This window comes from Malus sylvestris, chromosome 7 (genome assembly GCF_916048215.2).
Source record: "Malus sylvestris chromosome 7, drMalSylv7.2, whole genome shotgun sequence".
Taxonomy (NCBI): domain Eukaryota; kingdom Viridiplantae; phylum Streptophyta; class Magnoliopsida; order Rosales; family Rosaceae; genus Malus; species Malus sylvestris.
Genome location: NC_062266.1, coordinates 3,160,778 through 3,180,960, shown reverse-complemented (window position 1 = coordinate 3,180,960; position 20,183 = coordinate 3,160,778). Strand labels below are relative to the sequence as shown.

The 20,183-nt window shown below is 41.9% G+C and overlaps 1 pseudogene; it reads right to left on the bottom strand.

The window, feature by feature from the left end:
* Nucleotides 1-571: 571 nt before the first annotated feature.
* On the bottom strand, nt 572-19,606 carry LOC126628975 (annexin D4-like; annotated as a pseudogene).
* Between the last annotated feature and the right edge of the window lie 577 nt (nt 19,607-20,183).

The window sequence follows — 20,183 nt, the reverse complement described above, 5'->3', positions numbered from 1 at the left end:
GCAAAAATATATGGGTGTGAGTCATGTGACTTCTATAAGTAATGTCCGTCTTGTTCTCTTGCCAAAAGTCGGGCAAAAAGTGTCTTCGTGACTTCTACCAGGAGAACAGGACGTAAGGACTAAAAACATGAACAAATCTAAATCAATAGTATCAAAATCCAAGGAATCCTCCCATTAAACCATAAGAAAGTTTGTAGATAAATCTCAGGATCTATCAACATAATAACTCGTTAAATGATCGCTTAAAATAAAAAACAACCCAATTATTGGTATATGAATTACAAACTTATGTACGTGGATTATGCCATTAATTTCTTAGAGAATGTTTGAACTATGTCCTTAACTATTAGAAAATGTTAACAAATGTTTATAGGTAATCTAAAAGTTTCTTAAGCCTCTAGTAGTAATATACTAATATTTCCTTAAACTCATATTCAACTGGAGAAAACTTGGGCTTACTTTCAAAATAGGCTTTGCTAATCTCATCCCATTTCATTCATTAACTTGAGCAAAGAGGGAGTGGTCTCACCAGCTTGAGTCTCTGCACGCTACTTTGAAGGTGCATCGATACTTCTTTGAACACGAAATGAGTTTATTGAAACGCTAAAATGCCTCATTGATTGATTGATTTATTTCAGTTTCTCTTAATGATAACACAACACACATACAGATAGCTATAAGAGCCATGAAAAGGCCAAACAATCGAAAGCAATTGACAAGGGTAACACAGAGTCCCTTTCAAGTAATCCCGACAAACCCCAACTTTCCGTCCTGCCGTTTTAGTCAACCTCCTCTTGCAAGCAATGTGAGTAGGAAATCCTTATAATTCCCTGTTTGGATCAAAACTTGAACTTTGGGCTCAAGAAAGGAGTTGGCCCAAAAGGAGGCCAGAAGGGAAAGTCAGCCGAAGCCCAGTCAAAGCCCAGAAAGTAGGAAAGGGCCTTTTCTGACTTAGTACAGCTCATGAAGACTACTTGCTTACCTACTCAAAGGCCAAGTGGTATAGACTGACCAGCTACACAGCCCATAAAGTACTTTATGGTGGCAGTACATGTAAAATAGCTGATGAGTCATCACCCTTCAAACCGCATTCAGGCAAGGTTGCTGCTACAGGAGACCAAGCCGAGTTATCTATATAAGAAGAAAGAGAAACCAGGAATAAGGACACTCAAACAAACAAACAAAAGCACAAACTCTGCTCAAAGCCAGATTTGCCTTCAAAATGAAGCTATAGTCAGCCCAAGCCTTCATCCCTCTCGGGACAAGCCTTCATCCCCCGCGGGATAAACCTTCACTCAAACCCTTGTAATAGCTCTACTACCTTTTTCAACCTTGCTGTAGTATCAATTCATCTTTTGTAATCTCTCTCTTTCTAAAGCTTTCAGACCCTTGATAAACTACAAAGATAGGAACCTGCAAGACGATCATGCTTGCCCGACAAGGTTAAACCTTGCCCGACCTTCTTTGTGTTTTTGTCTTTTCATTCATTAGCCTAGCAATATGTTGTATACTTCCAGTTATATTCAAGTTATTTCTAGCAAGATGACTATTAAAAGGCTTTCTCAGTACTCGGATCCGATTTGAATATATCTTCAGTGTTCAAACCAGATCCGAGTCCTAAGCCCTCGGGCATGTAAATCTGATTAGTTAAAAGTCCTTGGCCTCAAGGCATAAAAAAGAATCTTATGTGGACTTAACCCATCCATGACAATCCTTGATAAACGAGAAGTCCGAAGTTACTTGGGGCGCAAGTAATTGACCTACCTCTTAGTCTTATTTCTATTACATTATGATTATCATAGAACGCTTAAGCATGGAATGGATTATGATAGGAAGCCTCAAGGCCTACACCTAAGGCCCCACGAAGGCACCTATTTGGATTCATTCCGTTCTGCGGTCTAGAACGTTTGAGTATAAGAACGAACTCTAATGGGAAGCCTCAAGGCCTACATCTAAGGCCTTACAAAAGCACCTATTTGGGTTCATTCTACCTCTCGGACTCGGGTAATCAGAAGTATAATAGTTATAAGACTCATGCAATCACAAGAACAAATATGATGTGTTCGAGCACTGGTTTAGTTATTGATAGGAAGCCTCAATGCCTACACCTAAGGCCTCACAAAGGCACATGTCATAACTAACACGGTTTCTCGGATATATACATATATACAACTAAGACTCGACATCCATTTCACATCTGCCATACTGAAGATGGCAGTGGCACGCCTGAGCACCCAAAAGTTAACCTTGATTGTGAGCCTCAAGGCCTACACCTAAGGCCCCACAAAGGCACCTCTTAAAGTTAACTCTGTCCTTCTCTTTCAGTCTTGCCCGACAAGACTTGCCCGACAAAGCCCGACAGTGAAGCAGAAGCCCGACAGCAGCTATCAACCGGCACCAACCTCCTGGGGAGCTGTTTCTCGTCGGCCAGGAAACATCCTCGACGGAAATTCCTGACGCGAACATAGTTTTGGCACGCCCAGTGAGACCACATTTGATCAGAAGATATATGTCAAAATGCCAGAAGATTTGCAAACCACATTGCTACAAATGTTGCAAAGATTGGAGAAAGCTTCCACAGGCTCCAGAAAAGAAACAGACCTGGTTCATCCCGAGGGAAAGAGACTTAAAACCAGCCCGCCAGAAGAGTTGGTGGTAGACAAACCTGCAATTCCCTTCTCAGAAGCCCCTGTAAATATGATCAATATGGCATGGGTTGAGAAGGGAAAAGAAAGAATCACAAGGGAACCAGAGGAAGAAAGATTGGCTGAAAAACCTACTGGAGGGGTGATTAAATCGCCCGAATATCCAAAAGCAGCCATAATCAAGGGGATGGTTATGTGTAGTAAGTGCCAATGCGAGTGTGAGCTCAAAATTCCCCCGGTTGGAATCCTCATTGATCATGAACTGATCAGGAGTAAGGAAGAAGATGAAAGGAGAAGAGCCCACGAAAAGATTAAGCAGGCTACGAAAAAAGACACTTCCCGAAGCGTTTTTCAACGATTAGGAGGTGATTCCCAACCCAAAGCTTTGTCAGAAGTATTTCGAAACCATGAAGCTTCTGAAGAGGCAGAAGATATGGGGGCCAAAATACGGAGGGGTACAGATCATCCTCAATATGGCCAGATGGGAAGGGAAATCAAGAGGATGGATAGGATAACAAATCCTGTCAGAAAAGGAAATCCTACCCACCTCGGGTGAAAATGGTATGTAGTTGGAAAGAACGGACAACCTACCAAACAAATAGGAGCCTCCATAGTCAGGAGGGTTCAAAGGCAGCACAAAGGCTACATGAATTCCCTGAAGACCCCCGCAACATCCGAAGCCTCCAAAAATAAAAAATTGGAGAAAACATCATCTGAGGGAAATAGTCAGCTCCGCTGGAGAAGTAAGAAAGAGGTGGAAAATGCCAATAGCAAGACGGAAGGCGAGGGGAATTACGTGTCGCAGAGCCAACACCTTGGGAAATATCGGATCTTGAGGAGAGCTTAAGAAGATCTGGTCATGGTGCCAACCCCCGGGTGGAAGCCAGAGCCTATTTGCGTTGGAGCTGTTTCATCTGAAAGGAGACTACCTTCTTTGCCATTGGTGGATCCCTTTGGTGAAGTTCCAAAGCAAACGCTGTATGCGGGCACGAATCAACAGGAGGGGGCACCAGAACCACTACTTCCAGCCGATGCAATGGCCTGGTTGGATGAATTCATGGACCAGATTGGGGGCAATAAAGAAGATCTGCCTGAGCCTAGTAATTTTCATATCAACATGGCGTATGTATTATCCGCCATGTTTGGTGCCAGACTTGATCAACCCGCTACTATGGAGGATGATTACTTGACAACTGAGCCAATGATGGCACATGTCAATGTGGAGGTAGTCGAAAAAGGAGAGTCGGGCAAGGCTGAATCCACTGAAGCTTCCAAAGATAGTCCTTTCAGGATTTACACAGACGAAATGGTGTTTAGCCGCCCGAACAGCTCGTTGGCCAATCATCTGAAGCCCATATATGTTGCTGCTCGTTTGAAAGATGTGCCATTCAAAAGAATTCTAATTGATGGGGGAGCAGTTGTTAATGTGTTACCAGCCAAGCAAATGAGGAAAATGGGAAGAGGCACGGAGGATCTTATTCCCACAAACCTCACGGTCTCTAGCTTCTCAGGCGCTATCACCAAAACTCATGGGATATTGCCTTTAGAAGTGGATTTGGGATCTAAACAGATCATGCTGGCTTTCTTTGTGGTGGACTGCATTTCCACTTATAGGGCCTTACTCGGAAGAGATTGGATCCACCAAAGTTTGGCCATACCCTCCACTCTTCATCAACAAGTGGCTGTTTACCATGAAGCGAGCACAGAAGGACCAGGCTTTTGGGAGATGGTGGAGGCCGAATCACGACCATTTCTCCCCACAGCCAATGTTGCGGAAGAAAGTTTCTACAACCCCAACGTAGGAATCTTGAAGTGTTTAGGAGCTGATGAGAATGGCCGCCCTACCAAGGTGATGGCCCAAAAGCTTTTGGAATAAGGAATGCTCCTTACTAGAAAGGAGTGGGATAGACCTTGTATCCTCCCAAATCCCCTACACCATCAATGACTGAACAAAAGAAGAAAGATCAGGTAATGGCTGTCAGATCCCTGATTAAAAGACTGTTGGTATATGGGAAGGGAAGAAGGCAAGAAAGGGAGCTCTTGGACAAGGAAGAGCAGGAATGGCAGGTGGGAACTTCAACCAGCCAGCATGAAAGCAAGGAAGAATCTTGCAGAGAAGAATTGGAACGGGCCATTCAAATGGCCGAGTGCATTTATGACCTAGATGGGCCAGATGACTTGCCCAAGAGCCCGGAGTTGGTCGAATTTTTGTGTGCAGAACCAGATAAGTCACCAACAGAAGTCCAGGATCCTCTGGAAATTATTGATCTAGGGACAGAGGAGGATCCAAGACCAATACAAATTAGTGGTTTATTGGGGGTTGATGATCGGGCAAGGATTATCTGCCTTTTGCAAGAATTTAAAGACTGTTTTGCTTGGCATTATACTGAGATGCCAGGTTTAGATTCAGCCTTGGTGGAACATAGAATGCCCATCAAGAAGGGATATAAACCTGTTAAGCAAGCACCACGAAGGATGTCAAAGGAGATAGAAGAAAAGGTCAAAGAAGAGATTGAAAGGCTAGTAAAAGCTGGCTTTATTAGACCAGCCAAATATGTGGAGTGGTTGGCCAACATTGTACCCGTTTTAAAAGCTGTAACAAAAGCAGTACGATGTTATGTCGATTACAGAAATATTAATGGCGCTACACCAAAAGATAAGTATCCCATGCCCATGGCCGATTTATCCATAGATGCAGTAGCAAAACATAAAGTCCTATCTTTTATGGATGGGAATGCCGGGTATAATCAGATAAAGATGGCTCCAGAAGATATACACAAAACAGCTTTTAGGTGTCCCGATCATATGGGGGCATATGAATATCTGGTCATGCCATTCAGGCTCAAGAACGCTGGTGCAACTTACCAAAGGGCAATGAATGCCATCTTTCACGATCTGATTGGCCAGAGCATGGAGGTATACATCGATGACATAGTGGTGAAGTCCAAGACAGAAGAACAGCATCTAGAAGATCTCAAACAAGCATTAGCAAGGATGAGGATCCACAAATTAAAAATGAATCCAAAGAAATGCGCGTTTGGAGTAAGAGCGGGCAACTTCTTGGGATTCCTGGTGCATCAAAGAGGTGTAGAAGTGGACAAGAACAAATCTCGGGCAATAATGGAGTCGCCTTCACCCACCAACAAGGTGCAACTCCAGAGGCTACTGGGCAAAATTAACTTCTTGAGGAGATTCATTGCTAATTTAGCAGGCAAGATCCAGCCGCTGACTCCTTTATTAAGATTGAAAGATAAAGAAAACTTCGAGTGGGGACCACCACACCAACAGGCCTTTGACAGCATCAAGGCCTATTTGACCTCTCCACCAGTGTTGGTGGCACCTCAAAGGGGAAAACCCTTGAAGCTGTATATTTCTGCCTCAGAAAAGTCAATCGGGAGTTTGCTAGCCCAAAATAATGAAGGCAGGAAGGAGCAGGCAGTGTACTACCTCAGTAGAATTCTGACCGAGGTAGAAACAAGGTATTCCCCAGTAGAGAGATTATGCTTGGCTCTATATTTCACTTCCAGTAAATTAAGGCATTACATGTTACCTTGTCACGTGCACATCATCGCCAAGACAGATGTGATAAAGTACATGTTATCAAAGCCAATGCTCACAGGAAGGATTGGAAAATGGATTCTAGCATTATCAGAATTCAGTTTTCAGTACGTACCCCAAAGGGCAGTCAAAGGCCAAGCAATTGTTGACTTCCTGGCCGAGCACCAAGAATCTCAAAGTGAGGTAATCAATATCCTAGGAAGCCTGGAGGTTACTAGCATTTGGATCCCGCCAAGAAAAGATATTTCGGGCAAAGAAGATTGGGTCCAGCAAGAGATAAGAAGAGTAGCTGGTCTCTGGATCACTCATTGGAAGTTGTATTTTGATGGATCTCACACTCAGAAGGCTTCAGGAGCGGGGATTGTAATTGTAAACCCTCAGGGGGTTTATCATTATTATTCATTTCTCCTGGACTACCAAGGAAATACTAATAATCGGGCAGAATATGAGGCCTTAATAATTGGTCTGGAAATCTTGATGGATCTGGGGGCAGTAAAGGTAGAGGTCTTTGGGGATTCAGAGTTGGTAATAAACCAGTTAAACGGGGAGTTCAAGTGCAGACATATTACCATGGCGGAGTATTACTTGGCAGCTACGCAATTATTGAGTTTCTGGGATTCTGAGATATCAGTTAATCATGTTCCCAGGGGATCTAACTTAGCGGCCAACGAGATGGCACAACTAGCCTCAGGAGTGCCAATACAGGAGAGAATATATGGGATAGATGTCGAGATCCAAAGAAGAAACCTTCATTCGATCTTAGAAAGGGGATTCAGTCTAGATATAATGGTGCTAGAAGCCGAGATAGAAGATTGGAGGTCACCTATCATTCATCATTTGAAGGATCCCTCTTCGCCTACAAGCAAGAAGGATAGACAGCAAGCAACCAAGTATGTCTTATGGGCGAAGAACTTGCTAAGGAAAGCTCCAGATGGGTTACTGTTGAAATGCTTGGGCCAAGAAGAATCCATGAGGGTAATGGCCGAAGTACATGAAGGAGTATGTGGAGCACATCAGGCTGGAACGAAGATGAGATGGTTGCTTAGAAGGTATGGTTATTTCTGGCTCGACATGGAAAAAGATTGCAAGTTTTATACCCGAGGTTGTGAAGAATGTCAAAGGCACGGACCTCTCCAGCATGTGCCCTCGGTACCTTTAAATCCAGTGGTCAAGCCTTGGCCCTTCAGAGGATGGGCGATGGACTTCATCGGGCAAATCTATCCAGCTTCTAATAAAGGGCATACCTTCATAATTGTAGCAACGGATTATTTCACCAAGTGGGTGGAAGCATCAACAGTAAAATTCATAACTTCAGCCACAATCAAGAATTTTATCGAGACCAAGATTCTGCACAGATATGGGGTGCCCGAAACTATAGTGACGGATCGTGGGCCATCTTTTATTTCAAAAGAAGTTGAGGAGTTTGCAAGTAAGTACAAAATAAAGATGATCCGGTCTAGTCCGTACTACCCTCAATCAAATGGCCAGGCAGAAGCCAGCAACAAGATCCTGGTCAACATTATCAAGAGAATGGTGATTGATAGTCCAGAAAAGTGGCATGAAAATCTGAGGAACACTTTGTGGGCATACAAAACTTCCAAGAGGGCAGGAACAGGGACAACTCCTTATGCTTTAACTTTCGGGCAAGATGCAGTGCTCCCCGTGGAGATCAATGTAAGTTCTGTAAGAATGCAAAATCAATTTGGGTTACATAGTGAAGAGTACATCGAAGCCATGTGTCAAGGAATTGAAGACTTGGATGTAGCCCGAATTGAAGCTTTGAACCAGATTCAAGAAGGAAAGCAAGCCGTTGCCCGAGCTTATAACAAAAAGGTAAAAATGAAGTCTTTCAGGGAAGGGGATTTAGTCTGGAAGACAGTCCTCCCTCTAGGAGCTCAGCTCAGGGGCTTTGGAAAATGGAGCCCGACACGGGAAAGTCATTTCATTATTAGTTACGTTTTAGATAGAGGAGGATACTACTTGACGGACCTTGAAGGGAATAGGCAGAAACATCCCATTAATGTTAAATTCTTAAAGAAATATTGTCCTACGTTGTGGGATGTTAGAGATTGTTATATTGAAGAGGATACAAGGTAAAGCAAGCTTCGGGATATCAATGTGCAGTGTATATTTATCAATCATTCAAGAAGATGGAAAGACAAGAGTTGCTGAGATAATGTATATTTTATTTCGACAAATTGATGAAATTTACAAAAGATTCAAAGCTAACGTATTACAATCAATTCTCCTTCTGGATGCAATGATATCTTCAGCTGATTTTCCGTTGTCTTCATTGATGGAACCCAATCAGGTGATCGGGTTGTGCGGCCAACATAAGCCTGGTAGAGGATCCTTAGACAGGACCATCACCATAAGTGATGGTGAAGCCCGACTTATCACCGCAATAAGCAGGAAGACAAGCCTTCAAGAGGAAGCAGGAAGACAAGCCTTCAAGAGGAAACCGCCTGACCAAGGGTGTTGGAGATAGCAGTCATTTGATGAAAACCTTTTTTCTCACGAAAAGGGAGTTTTAGGAAACCCCACTCAAAGCCTGAGGAACCCATTTCTCAGTTTTTGAACGCTCGAGGAAGATGGAAGAGAAGGCCGAAGAGGATTTGATGGCTTGACAGAAGAAATTCCGAGCCAGAATTTATAGAGCCCCTAGAGGATAGTTCAAAGGTCGTGAGGAGAGCAAGGGGCACAGGGTTGCCTTCATCCTGTCTAGAAAACACAAAGTTCCAAAAGATTGATATACACGCATGCGGATATTCAATCAATGATGGCGCCTGGGATTCCAACCTTAACATTAATTGAAGGGGGGCACTGTTTGGATCAAAACTTGAACTTTGGGCTCAAGAAAGGAGCTGGCCCAAAAGGAGGCCCAAAGGGAAAGTCAGCCGAAGCCCAGTCAAAGCCCAGAAAGTAGGAAAGGGCCTTTTCTGACTTAGTACAGCTCATGAAGACTACTTGCTTACCTACCCAAAGGCCAAGTGGTATAGACTGACCAGCTACACAGCCCATAAAGTACTTTATGGTGGCAGTACATGTAAAATAGCTGATGAGTCATCACCCTTCAAACCGCATTCGGGCAAGGTTGCTGCTACAGGAGACCAAGCCGAGTTATCTATATAAGAAGAAAGAGAAACCAGGAATAAGGACACTCAAACAAACAAACAAAAGCACAAACTCTGCTCAAAGCCAGATTTGCCTTCAAAACGAAGCTGTAGTCAGCTCAAACCTTCATCCCTCTCGGGACAAGCCTTCATCCCCCGCGGGATAAACCTTCACTCAAACCCTTGTAATAGCTCTGCTACCTTGTTCAACCTTGCTGTAGTATCGATTCATCTTTTGTAATCTTTCGCTCTCTAAAACTTTCAGACCCTTGATAAACTACAAAGATAGGAACCTGCAAGACGATCAGGCTTGCCCGACAAGGTTAAACCTTGCCCGACCTTCTTTGTGTTTTTGTCTTTTCATTCATTAGCCTAGCAATATGTTGTATACTTCCAGTTATATTCAAGTTATTTCTAACAAGATGACTATTAAAAGGCTTTCTCAGTACTCGGATCCGATTTGAATATATCTTCAGTGTTCAAACCAGATCCGAGTCCTAAGCCCTCGGGCATGTAAATTTGATTAGTTAAAAGTCCTTGGCCTCAAGGCATAAAAAGAATCTTATGTGGACTTAACCCATCCACGACAATCCTTGATAAACGAGAAGTCCAAAGTTACTTGGGGCGCAAGTAATCGACCTACCTCTTAGTCTTATTTCTATTATATTATGATTATCATAGAACGCTTAAGCATGGAATGGATTCTGATAGGAAGCCTCAAGGCCTACACCTAAGGCCCCACGAAGGCACCTATTTGGATTCATTCCGTTCTGCGGTCTAGAACGTTTGAGTATAAGAACGAACTCTAATGGGAAGCCTCAAGGCCTACATCTAAGGCCCTACAAAGGCACCTATTTGGGTTCATTCTACCTCTCGGACTCGGGTAATCAGAAGTATAATAGTTATAAGACTCATGCAATCACAAGAACAAATATGATGTGTTCGAGCATTGGTTTAGTTATTGATAGAAAGCCTTAAGGCCTGCACCTAAGGCCCCACAAAGGCACTTGTCATAACTAACACGGTTTCTCGGATATATACATATTTACAACTAAGACTCAACATCCATTTCACATCTGCCATACTGAAGATGGCAGTGGCACGCCTGAGCACCCAAAAGTTAACCTTGATTGTGAGCCTCAAGGTCTACACCTAAGGCCCCACAAAGGCACCTCTCAAAGTTAACTCTGTCCTTCTCTTTCAGCCTTACCCGACAAGCCTTGCCCGAAGAGTCTTGCCCGACAAGACTTGCCCGACGAGACTTGCCCGACAAAGCCCGACAGTGAAGCAGAAGCCCGACAGCGACCCTCAACCCGCGCCAACCTCCCGGGGAGCTGTGTGCTCGAATTAAAGAGACTCCGTGATGGTTCTCGAATTCCTCCTTGATCTCCATCATATCCGAGTGAGCTCGGGTAACAATTACTCTAGTCAATCCCTTCTTGGTATGCTTATGGACATCAGTTCTCAATGAATGTTCCAAGACCTGATAAGAACAAGAGTTCAAGAATTTCATGCACAAGGTTGCCTGAGAGGTCATATGTAATATTGCATTAGTAACTTGATACAAAATTTGTGACTCTGGCTTACCTTGCTGAAATATTTCTCAGGAGTACACAGGCATTGCACCGTCTCTTTTAACCTCACAGCATGATCAAGATCCTAAACAAAACAATGTGACTTTAGAAAATAGATGCAAGTAGCATTCTGAATACTGGAAGTATTTCGGTTGACAAAATTTCTGGATAATGTTGCACAGCCAACTCTTTCTCCCAACTTATTTCTCTTGCATACGTCGGGTTGCATAACATGCTATCTAAGTAGGCCAAGAAAAATTCGAAGAATTAGCTAGGCAGGTAAACGTTCTCTTTGGACCTTATATACATACTTCATCAATGTCGTGGCCAGAAATTTCCTTGTAGTGTTTAGAGACTTCCTTGAGATGGGGCTTGCTTCTTGTTGATAGTATCCTGATCACCTCATCATCTTCATTGGGGTGCCTCTTATCGACATCCTTAATGGCATTAACAAGTGTTTTGGCCTCAGATTTTGCAGTGTCATCCTTAACCTTTGATCCTTCGTACCTATAGGAACTCACAAGAGCAACCAAGAGCTGGACAAAATGAAAACGAAACACCAGTTAAATGACTTCACATATTCATTTCATACACACACATATTACAATTAATATGTTCAAGATCCGAATAAGAAAATGAAGAAAATAAATGAATTTCAAATGACTCAATATAGTTAGTTTTGGCCCTTTTCAACTGCATATTATCTGGTTATTTGAAATACATTTAACCTAATGCCTTCTAATTTTTTAGCAAAGTTAGTTTCTTATCAAAACCAAATCTTTTCTTTCACGTTCGTTCAACCGAATGGAACCTATGTATTTCAATGTCCTAGTTATTAAACTACCATACTGCACATTTAATAGCAATACTAGTACCATCCCTTTTTTGAAACCTTATCTTTGTGCAATAGTCGTGCAATAAAATTAAAAAAAAAACCAGCGAAGTACAAGGCCCATATTTCTCAATTCTCACTTCCATCTATCTCAGATCACAATTATCAAACAGGCACTATTAATTATCCCACAAACGAAAGAAAACTAAGAGACAACTATGCAAGTACTGAGTATGGAAGATGAAATTTACCTTGCCTTCAGGGCTATCAACGCGGTAGGCAACATCTTCTCAATGGAGTGATCAAAGAGGGAATGGTAGGCCTTCCTAGCTCCTAATAGCTCCTCGGAAGATCTAGTGTGTGTTCATATTAGCATTTATTTTTTTCTAGCTTTATCAAGTTGTGCAAGCATGTTAGCCATTGGATCTCTATGTTATCAAACCATTGAATCAATCTTAAGCTATCAAACCATTCTAGCCATTTGGATCTCTATGCTCACCAAAGGTAAAGGGCTTTAAGCTGCCTTCAACGCTCCCCATGGTTATGCATGACTCTTCATTCAAACCTAAGACCTCTCATTTTTAAGCAAAGAAGAATATCAACAGTCCGTAGTACTGGATGATCTATCATTCATTTCTATCATAGCGTGAAAATACTCCTTTTTTGGTAAAGGGCTTTAAGTTGCCTTCAACGCTCCCCATGGTTATGCATGACTCTTCATTCGCAATCATGCTGCTTGTCGCACTTGAACAAATACCAACGCCTAACCTGTCAGCTCTAATACTAGTTTACTGTACATCTTAAATTCTCAAGAACACAACTTGGCTGCTCACATTTCAGCAGGAGGTGGTGCTTACACCCAATCTTGGGTGGACACGTGTCCAAGTTTTGATTAACGTGTCCACCCGGGATTGGGTGTAAGCATCACCTCCTGCTAAAATGTTCAGCAGCAGTGAAGTCTCTTCCGATTCTCAATATGAATCTTGATTTCGACGAAGTCTGATAAAACACACAATAATCAAACCGCAAAGAAATACAAAAACACCAAGCACAAAGAAAACGCACGCACAAGAACACAAAATTATAATGGTTCAGCCAAAAATTGTTAACGTCCACTCCGATGATTCCCGAGATAGTTCAATAGTATGAAAACCCCTTTGGTTCACTAACCCTAGGTCTTAATTTCTTTTACCCCTCACATTCCTTCGAAAGTGTCTCCCCTTGCGTCTTGTGATCTCTTAACAATTTGATCTTACTCGCACACATAAAACCCTCCAGATGCCTTGTTCATATACTATAAGAATTAGGATTATACAGGAATTCAACCAGGAGCGAAAACTCATCCCAAATAGTACACAACTAACCTTAATATATAGGACTCCTAAACTTGGTCATTTAGTCACGCTCACAAGCTTAATCTGCAATTTATATAATTGACAGCCAAGCCAGTTATATACGATCACGTTTATGCATATGCCACAATCGATGAAATGGTGACACTCTTTTTAGACTCTAGATAATAAAAACTTAAAATGCAGTCTTATTCGAGTAAAACATTTACCTAAAAGGTACACGCACACATGCTTCAGACAAAATTTGAGATACTCATTTTAGATGTTACTAATTATAATGTATATATGTCTTTGTATAACAAATTATTAAACCAAATTTTTTAAACCATATGATACGTGAAGAAAGTTGGGTTCCACCATAAAATGTGAGTTGTCCAAATTACTTATAGGCACATGCAATGTCCCTTATTTCAAGCTTAAAACGTGGACAACACAAGTTGGGTGACGTGAAGCACGTATGGTCAGTAGACTTCATACATGAGAAAACATATACTCTAATACCATAAAGAAAGTTGGGGTTCCATCATAGCACTAATTGGCAATATAGGAGCAGCCTAACTACTTTTTTTTTTTTTATATAAATTTTTTTAGAGACGGATTAGGCGAGATTAGCTCTTCATCAACAGTCGCATGCAAGGCAACAACCCTCTTCCAAATGAGAAACGACTGTTGCACCCAGAAACCCCCCGCCCGTCCCCCCTCTACAAGATTTTATTAATAATAAGAAGAAAAAAGGAAAAGTAGAACAAACGGGGGGACTAGGCCAAAACCCGCTAAAAACAATTAATGAAAATGATATGGACTAGTTTAAGGGTGCTTAGCTTCAGTCACCTAAATTGAATTCCCATAATTCAATTGGTTATATTTCTTTCCCAAAATCCTCTTCCATAGCAACAATTTGCTCCTCATGAGCTCGAACGGAAGAATGGAAGCCCAACACAATCTCTTATATGAGACGCATCAGCAAAATCGGGTACCAAGTCCCACCACGTAAAGCTATTATTCATTGCACCAAAATTAGCAAAAGCATCTGCCAAACAATTCCCTTCCCTAAAAATATGCGAAAAACGCAAATGCAAGCGAGCAATATGCCATAAACAATTTGCCCAAGAAACTTTAAGAAACCATGGAACATCCATGGAGTGAGCTGATAGTACGCTGATGACATGCATAGAATCTGTCTTTAACCAAATGTTATGCCATTCTTAATCTTAATCCACCCAACAGGAGGCGGACGCCAAAACACAGGCACGAAACTAAGAGCATCCAAAGAAAGGGATGAAATTCTTAACATGGAGAATATGGGAATCGATACACAACCAGTGAAAGAAGAAAAACAAGTAGAAGTTGATTCCCTCCAATGCCGTAAAAGACAACGTTGGGACTCGACAATACTGAAACTTTTGTTCTCAAACCTGATCTTGTTCCTTTCGTGCCAAAGCCACCAAAAGAAACTGCAAATAACCAATAACCAAAGTTTCCGAACAAATGTGGGGAAAGATGAGACCAAAGAACCATAAAAAATATCTTCAATGCATTGCCAAGGATCATAAGGCTTGCCAAAAAGAATGAAAATCCATTTCCATAAAGCAACCATTTGAGGACAATGCAGAAGAAGATGGTCACAAGATTCCCTAGCATTATGACAAAAAGCGCAATAAGAAGCTAAAGCCACACCTCGGCGTTGCAATAAATCATCAGTCAATAATCTTCCATGACAAGCTTTCCAAACTACTAAGCTTTTGCATGGTTGAATAGATTGATGCCAAACCATTTTAGCCCATTTTTTATGTGGAGCATGAGATGAGAAAAAAAAAAGAAAAGCCTCCTTAGCTGAAACAGTACCCGAAGATGAACCTGTCCAAAATAACGCATCATCCATGTGTGCAATTGGCAATGGAGTCTTCATAATCTTCTCCAAAAGATGAGGAAAAGAAGAAGTAAAGACAATGGGAAGAGACCATTTTGAATCCAGAATAAAATCTTTTACCTTCGAATTCAAGGGAATTATGTCAACCTCACCAATATTAGAGAGCAAAGTGGTTCCAAGCCAGTTATCATACAAAAAAGAAATCTTATGGCCATCACCAACACTCCATTGAAGGGAACTATAGAAGGAGGGCCATAATTGTTTAAGCCCCAACCAAACGGAAGACTTTTTATAAGACTTTAGCAAATGAAAGTTGTCTTTAAGAAATCTGTTACGTAACCAATCCGAAGCCGGTGAGGAAGAAGAAAATACATCCTAACATTTTTTAAGAAGGAGAGAACAATTGGATTTAAAAAGATCTCGGATACCCAAACCACCCTCTTCTTTCAACTTACAACAAGAACTCCAAGTTATTAGAGGCATACCTCGTTTAAGAAATTTCTAATCCACTCTTGAACTTCACGTAGCAAATTAGTAGGCCAAGCATAAATTTGTCCTCTCATCAGTGTGAAATTTATTATCAACAATGTGGTTGTTGATTATTCGATTATTACTAATTGTTGATTAGCGTTTATTTCATATTGGTGACACTCATATGATTTGTTATTTTAGTTTAAAAATTGGTTTACCTAACATTACTCTTCAAGACATTATTAAAAAAAAAGAGTAGCAGGTGTGAACACAAAACGCAGAGATTTATAATAATTAGTTGAGAAAAGAAGTAGCATGTGTGAACACAAAACACAACACATAATTTTGAAACACTGCTCGTGCGTAAGAGTTCTGGTGTTCCTTGAGGGTAACTTTGTCCTTTTTACCCTAGAATCTACGTGTCACCTCTATATTCTTCTTGATTATTTTGGCTCCACAAATGCCCCTACACCTGTTGGGTTGCTTGCAGGAAAGGGCAGTAAGTAGGGATGGGCAAATACCCATCGATTATGAGTAACCGTGGTTATCCGCCCATTTAAATTTCACGGTTACAGTTATGGGTAACCGTTTAGATAAATAAACGGTTATGGGTATAACTGTTTACCCGTGAAATTTAAATGGGCGGTTATGGGTATTAACCACGGTTATGAACGGGTAACCATTTACCCATTTATTTCATGTTCCCTATCGGACAAAACTTAGATCAATGCTATTGACTATAGTGCATGATTTCTATAGCTAATATAATATAGTTTTTCTTAACCACTTTAATATTTCATGGTCCATTATAAATATTATGTTAATATTTTACATTCCGAGTCAAATAACCCAAGAATACTGTCTTTTAACAATTTTCGTAACCCAAGAATACTTAGCAAATTTTATATTACCTTCATTGCTAACAGTTAAAAAGATCATCTATAAACTATTATTTCAATTATTGGAATGGTATACGGACTTAAAAAATTAAAATGCGGAAATATATGATGAATGTACTTATAACGGTGTTTAATTGTTAGAAAAAAAAAATTATGACAAATTTTTCTTTTTTAATTTTCAAGTTGTTAAAAAATCACGTAGACGGGTGAAAAAGGAGTAAATGGTAAAAAAGAAAGGATAAACGGGTTTAAAAATTATAAATGAGTAAACGGGTACTAAATGGTTACGGTTAAATGGGTACACGGTTATGGGTATGGTTAACCGTTTATAAACGGTTATGGTTATGGGTATAACCATTTAGACAATTATCCAATGGGTAAACGGTTATGCGGGTATGAGAATAAACGGTTATGAATAAATAACCGTGGTTACCCGTTCGCCATAACCGTTGCCTATCTTTAGCAGTAAGTGTAGAGATCTCCAGCTTTGATGCAGATTCTCACTTGGAATTAAATTTTTCTAGGAAAGGGAAATAAATCACCTCCAAAGCCTATTTAAGCCTACCTTAAGTAAGGGATTAAATCAACTTCGGAGGGCAATTATTTATCTCTACAAGAAAGAGAGAAAATTAGAGGATATTTGTTCCCCCTCCCCTAACATTCCTCTTTGCTTGCTCGTGCAACAAACCGTCTTCCATTGATTTCTTTGTCTTCTCCGCGCCCACCGATGTAAGAAAAACTTAATTCTCCTTGTCTTGTTCTTGGGTGGTGCTGCCACGGGGTAGTCGTCGGGGTGGTGTGGCACGTCGGCTAGCAGGGGCTAAGAGTTAGCTTGGAATGGGCCAAAGATGTGGTGTGGCAGGGACCATTGCTTGTGCTGCTCGACTTGACTGAAGCCAAGGATTGGCTCGGCATGGGCCTAAGAAGTGTCGTGGCATGGGCTGCTTGCCAAAAATGAGGGAATTGCTTGAGTTTTGATTTCTCAACTGCCGTAAATGGAGCAATCAAGGATGGAGCTACCAAGATCGGAGTTGTTGAAGATGAAGTGTCGGATAAGCGAACTGTTGAGTGCAAATTGGTTGCTGCCCCCTGACCATTTCCTGCCTAGTTAGTCTTCAAGCATTCGATCTTTTGAGCTATGTGGCCTTCTCGCACTGGAGAGCTTACCCAGATGGGTGTCGGGGAATTAGTTTACCTTATCGCACTGGAGAGCAATTAGTTTACCCTTACACACTGGAAAGCTATTAGTTTACCCTCTAGCACTAGAGAGTAATTAGTTTATCCTCTCGCACTGGAGAACATACCTTTTTGGGTGTCGGGGAATTGGTTTATCCTCTCGTTCTGGAGAGCAATTAGTTTATCCTCTCACACTGGAGAGCAAACCCATATGGATGTTAGGGAATTGGTTTAACCTCTCGCACTTGAGAGCAATTAGTTTATCCTCTCATATTAGAGAGTAGACCCTTTTGGGTGTCCGGGAATTGGTTTACCCTCTCGCACTGGAGCACAATTAGTTTATCCTCTCACATAGGAGAATAAACCTATATGGGTGTCACGGAATTGGTTTACCCTATCGCATTGGATAACAATTAGTTTATCCTTTCACACTGGAGAACAGACCCAGATAAGGGTTTGAGCTGTTGTTGTAGATATCAGTTGTTGTAGACATCAGTTGAGCCAGACTTATGAATAACTTCTTGAATCTTCATTGAGAATAAAGAAATGAATCAACTGTGCTAGAAGGTAGAGACTGTATAATAAACTGGATAATCCTCGGCTTGCAAAGTCTTATTCGTAGAGCTATTTGAGACTTCGAACTTATTTGGAGAAGCCATAACGGGGTTAAGGGGGGATGTAGACTTCCCTTGCTTATGCAGGCTGTGTCATTGACCTATTAAGATATTCATCATAACAGCCATCATTTGTCAGCTTCTCAAGGTACTGCTTCTACTTTAAGCAGTTGTTGGTAGTGTGGCCAGGTATTTGATGGAATGCATAATGCTTTATGTGATCCAGCCTGGTAAGATCGTCTTTCATGGGTGACGGCAGTTCGAACCAAGGTTCGTTCTTGAGCTTGCGGAGAATTTGGCCGATTGGAACTGTGAACTTATTGAATGTTTCGGGCGTTGAGTCTTCTCTGGTCGGGGAACGTTTCAAGCGCTTCTTTTTCGACTCGTTTTTGTTAGACTGTTTGGCCTCGTCCCATAGTGCGTGCTTTTCTGCCAAAGCATACTAAGTTGCTAGAGTCAGTTATTCTCCTATGATCAGCTTTTTGAATAAAAGGTGTTTGGTGGGAAACCCATTTCTGAATGCTGCTATTGCTATGTCCTCATTGTAGCCAACAATCTTGGCATTTTCCACTTTGAACCTCTTGACATAGCTGTGAATTGTCTTCTAAAGGTTTTTTATGATGCTAAAAAGATGGTCGGATATCATTTTGATTGAGCAGTTAGACGAATACTCCTTAGTGAAAACTAAGGAAAGTTCGTTGAAACTCCAGATCGACTACAGCGGTAAGGTGTGAAACCAGTCTTGCGCCTCGTCTTGTAGAGTTGTGGCAAAAATTTTGCACATAAGCGCGTCGTCGTTCCTGAAGAGGATCATGGTACTGCGCTAGTGCTTAAGATGTCGATCCGGATCTTCGTCTCCTTTGTACGGAATGAAATGAGGCATAGTGAACCCGTGAGGTGGATCTGTCCACTCAATCTCATCACGAATGATGACATGCTTATATTGGTCATGTCTTGTCGAAGCGCATCGTCAACAGCCTCGTTGCGCTAAAAATTGAGCAATCGTTCAGTTAGGAGCCTGTTAACTTCTTCTTGAATTTGCCTCTGCTGGGGCAATGGAACTTTCGGCAGCCCTTGGTTATGACCTATTGGTCTAGTCCACTATTCCCTATACTCGACTTGTCTATGTCGTGGTTGCGGTTCATGTGGTATGTTCATAGTAGGCTGCTGGTTGAACTTGAGCCGGATTGAATGACTGCTTCTCTCTATTTGTTGTGTTTCCTACTCCAATGTGAGTTGAAGGATGTTCCTTGCGGACATTGCTGTGAATGAACACTTCGCTTGGAAGGTCGTTCATGTTGATTACTAGATGGTAGTCCCAACTGTGAGTGTATACTTATCTACGAGTTTAGTCTAGAATGCACGCTTCTCCGTGTGCTAAGACGAGAGTATAAGCTATCTTGGGGGTCAAATCAGGAATGTACATTACTTGAACACTCGGTTAGTGGCTGGTCGAGTGGTTGCTTACCAAAACGCTGCTGGAGAGGTTCGTCGTATGCCATTGTCCTTTTTCGAGACACATCTTCTGAGGCACGCTGCAAAAGTTGATTCACTAAGGTCGTTTGCTGCGCGAGGGCATTTGTCAACTCTATGACTTGTCGGGACAAGTGTTGTTCGCCATACGGGATGGAAGTGCTTGGATGTTAAGTTTCTCCGTATGTGGTAGACTTCGGGCACGAGATTTGAGTTGGGAAATGTCAATTCTGCAGAGACATGTGGTGAAAATGCCCTTGGTTCAATCATAGGCCCTGTAATTTGAAGCTGGGACGGTTGAATTAATCTTGGGCCGATTTGGGTTGCTTGGAAGGCCACGAGAGCAGGCTAGGCCACGGGATTGGGATGCTCGGCGTGTGGCGTACATGGGTGTGATACTAAGGTTCGGCTTGGCAATGTGTTGGGTTCGCGTCGGGCTTGAGTGGCTCGGGTCGTCACTCCTTGGGCTTGGGCTGTGTGGGCTTCAATGGCACGGCTTGGGCTGTGATTGTGGTGTTGTGAGCCTTGCTGAAGGTGGTTGCCATGGTGGTTACCATGATGGTGCCTCGTGGGGATGGTGGCACTCCCCTCATCGTTGTGTTGAGC